General features: G+C 30.1%; 1 long non-coding RNA gene across 1 annotated transcript; it reads right to left on the bottom strand.

Moving 5' to 3' along the window:
• Positions 1–615: 615 nt before the first annotated feature.
• LOC25498211 (uncharacterized) lies at positions 616–1,201 on the bottom strand. Its single transcript, XR_003007326.1, has 2 exons — positions 1,041–1,201; positions 616–940 (listed from the first exon to the last, which is right to left on the bottom strand). It is a non-coding gene; the product is annotated as an uncharacterized lncRNA (long non-coding RNA).
• Between the last annotated feature and the right edge of the window lie 3,234 nt (positions 1,202–4,435).

Here is a 4,435-nt window from a genome sequence, read left to right as displayed (position 1 = left end):
TTTTTTTTCGTGACCTTGTTTTTCATATGTTCTAAAGGAGAACAAAGCATTTGATATTATTAGACAAATTCAAATGAAAGTGTTATAAAAATCAAAATGTAAAAATTTATGACAAAAATATAAAATGATAGTCATAGAAGTAACATAAACTATTTTTCAAAGGCTTAAATATGAAAATAGTCCCTGCAAATATCTGACATTTTGGTTTTAGTCCCTGTAAAAATATTTTTTTAGTTTTAGTCCCTGCAAATATAAAAAATTTGGTTTTGGTCCTTGGTATTTTGTTTTAGCCCCTGTAAAATTGATTCATATTGGATTCGGTCCTTGTAATATGTAGAATATTTGATTTTAGTCCCTCAAAATGAGGACTAAAATGAATATTACAGGGACCAATTTCAATATGAAATGATTTTACAAGGATTAAAACAAAATACCAAGGACCAAAACCAAATATTCTATATTTGCAGGGACTAAAACCAAAAAAAAAATTATAAGGACTAAAACCAATACGCCAGATATTTGCAGGGACCATTTCCATATTTAAGCCTTTTCCAACTGAACTATTCAAGATACTCTAAAGACCAAGAATTAAAGTTCATGGAGATATATCCAAAATTAATAAAGAAGAAGATAATATAAACGTTAATTTCTAATTGCTAATTTCCTTTTATTACAATCATTTTAAAGTATAAAATTATGACTATATGGTCCGTAAAAATAAAAAATGAAAAAAATACAAATTATCGGGTGGCAACACTATTAGTAGAATCTTATGGGAACATCCCTCAAATACATGTACACAAGCCTACTGGGGTTCGACTTCGCTTCGAAATACTTTCAACTAGACGACATATAGGTTTTGTAGAACGCGGTTGTATAGAAAGTGGACACCAATACCCTATACAATCATCATCGGAAGAACATATACGAATAGGACCAGCTGTGATAAAAAAAAATTGAGTAAATTATTTTGGTAAAATGAGACGAAATATAATATAGAAAGTAACTAAAAAAACTTGTATAGGATACAAAATGCGTACCATCAACATCCATTGCAACAACTAAAAGCGAAATAAAGATAATAATAGCATAATCAAACTTAACAATTTTAATCATACTTTCTTCCATATTCTTGTAAGAGATAGAATATGATTTTATTACTTTATGACTTATAAAGCTCATTCTCACCTTAAATATAGTAAATAATTCAAGAGCTTGTGGAGATGTGAAAAAAAATTCTAAATTAATAATCATTATTAAGCATCTTTTTAATACATTAATGAGTTGTGTTTGTTTTTTTAACACCCTTAATAACGAGGTCACATAAAAAAACTCATCAATCATAAGAATTCATTATTATTTTATAAAATTTACGTTGTTCAATAACCTTTCATGACAGAGAAAATCACAAAAAAGGAAAGGAAAAAAAAAAGGATTTCATGTGAACATTGAGCCAAAATTGAGTTATAACTATTGTATATATTGGTGTTGTCCTTTTTGTTTATATTATTAATTGGAATTCATCAACTATATCAATAAATATAATGTTTAGGATGTGTTTGTTTCAAGTTATATTTGTATATTTTCAAGAATAAAATGATAGAAATGTACATTCCAATGTTTGTTATAAGGGGGCGTTTGTTTCAAGTCATATTTGGAGATTCCTAGAAATAGGATATCAGGAAAGATATATTTCTATGTTTGATTCAAATTTTTAAAATTTTATTCCTGGGAATAGAAGTTTCTTAGGAATGTTGTTTCGTTCCTAAGGAAATTGGGAGGAATAAAGTTCTCATGAAGCTGGGAATAAAATCATTAATTACTATTCATAAACATCGTTTTATCAGCCATTCCCAGTAAAAATTTAAATACTAACCAAACACATTTTCTCAGTAAACCCGTGAATAAAATTCACATCCTTATATTCCTAGGATAATATTTTGTAAACTTGAAACAAACATCCACTAAGTTTATTAAATTTTCTTTAGACTTACTCTTGGAGTCAATATATCCCTCCTCATAAAGAAATAGATAAATATTAACAATTAACGTTCCTATTATTAGTAGTTCTTGGGAATAAATAAGAGTAAACTACACTCTCCTCTCCTCAAAGATGTTTGAATTACACTCATCTCCCCTCTTATGTTAAAATATACACTTCCCTCCCCTCTTATTGAAAACATATTAAAAAATATTTCACTCATCTCCCTTGATAGAAGCTTGAATTGCATTCCCCTCTCCTCTTATTCAAAACATGTTAGAAAATATTTCACCCATCTCCCTTGAGATAAGCTTGAATTACATTCCTCTCCCCTCTTATGTTAAAATCTACGCCTTAGTCCCTCAATAATATTTTTTTTATTTCTAACAATCTAGGAAATAAAATAATTAAACACACTTCAAAGGAAAATAGTATTGCGGGTCCATTTTAATATAATCAAATTTTAAATAAATATTTTTTGTTATTTTTTATTCACAATTTCATTAACATATAATTTTAAACCCTATTAGAGGAGGGGATTGTAATTTACTCAATAAATAAATATTAACCAAACATCTTTTTTTAAAATGCCCAGGAATAAAAGTCTCTTCTTTATATTCTCAAGAATAACATTCCAGGAATAAAATTAGTAAACTTGATAATAAGAATATAAAAGGATGGCTTTAAAGGACCAATGTACTAAAGAAAAAAATTGTCTCATGTGTAATATAACTTAACCGATCGTCCGTAAAGAACGACCGCAAATTCGAGCAAAAATAACATTCATATGAAACACTCATGATAGAAAGAATTATAGTAATATAATGGATTGAAAATATTTGGCTCTAAATCTCACTGATTATGCTATTCAGAAAAGAGATGGTGATCTGAGTACCTTCATTAGTAAATCTCAATAGTAACCTAGCCTCCTCTGTAAACGTTCTGAAATGACTATCCAAGATTAAAACAAAGTAAAGCATAAAAGGAAAGGTTGTCAATGTAAATGCAAATAATCAAATTTTATAAGATAAAACTCTAGGATTAGTAACATAAAAAGAAATGAAGTTGATTAGAAAGGAAATCTCAGATTAGCTTATTGAAAAGGAAAAATAAATGTAGGAAAATAAACTAATAGGTTGACTCTCATACAGCGGGTGTTTAGCGTCTTTGTCACGATGATCAATAGGTTGCCTCTTATTCAGCGAGTGCTGTAAATGTGATGAAAGACATCTTGAGCACAATTCCCTGAAAAGTAAGTTTTTCCTGGAAAAAAATGCAAAGAATAACTTTTATGTTTTTTCTTTCGTTACTTGAGGACAAGCAACAGATTAAGTTTGGGGTTGTGATGACAGGTCATCTTACGTTATTCTTAGCATGTTTTTCAGCTTTTTTCAGTAGGTTTAACCAGCAAAATAGAGGACTATTATAGTAATTGCCTATGATTTTCTATATTTGAGTCTGTAATCAGAGTTTTCCCGAAACATAGGAATTATAGGGTGTTCTTGATGTAATTCACGAAAAAAATCATGCAAATTGGCAAAGTAAGACATCCAAAGATTTATGTGGTCCTTGGGAAGACGAAGATTTAAGATTCAAAAGGCCTCAGAAGACATTACAGAAGGAGAAATTCTGTTCCCAAGTTCTAAGACATCTTACATTGAAGAAAACACCAAAATGGGCGAAGAAGACTGGCATTTCAGGACTGAATTTACACTGAAGCGCATGGTGACTTGCAAAAAAATCACTTTTTGTGACGTTTTCTCCCCTGGAAAACCCATACTTTTAGCCCAAGTCAGGTGGAAAATTTCCCTATAAATACTGCCTTCCTCATTCATAATTTCTCGTTGAGAACTAGAGCAGTTCAAGAGGAAGGCGATTCTAGGAGCTAGGGAGGAGTTTTATCTTCTCATATCTTTTATAGGGTATGTTTTTATCTTTTTGTATCATGTCTTTAGTTACCATGTGTAACTAAGTAGTTATAGGTTAGAGTTCTAAGATGAACTCCTATTTATTTTGTTGGATAATTATTTAATTATATGTTGTTTATTTAGTTATTTTTTGTTCGCTATTTAGTTTTATTAGTCTAGATTTATTTATGTAGTATACGCAACCCTATATTAGATACTTAGGTTGTGACAGGGCCTAACATTGTTATTACTCCGGATGCTTATATTTGGATATTTATGTGCTTATACTAATGAATATCTGACTAGGAAGTTATTAGTTAATAGCTAACGAAAGATACCGAAAGCGAGCTGACCCTAGTAGTAAGTACTTAGGAGGTGAAATTACTAATATTGAGTAAAATTTGCTGAACCTAGGAGGTAAGTAGTTAAGGGTTAAGGAAACAAGCAGTTTCTTGAAGGAAATAAGTTGAACCTAATAGAACCATTCTTCTCGAACCTTGGTAAGGTGGAGGCGGATAGGGCTGCCCATTTGTTGAACTACCGAGAT

Source organism: Medicago truncatula, chromosome 7, assembly GCF_003473485.1.
Source record: "Medicago truncatula cultivar Jemalong A17 chromosome 7, MtrunA17r5.0-ANR, whole genome shotgun sequence".
NCBI lineage: Eukaryota > Viridiplantae > Streptophyta > Magnoliopsida > Fabales > Fabaceae > Medicago > Medicago truncatula.
The sequence above is the reverse complement of the archived record's forward strand: the minus strand, read 5'-3'. Positions and strand labels throughout refer to the sequence as shown.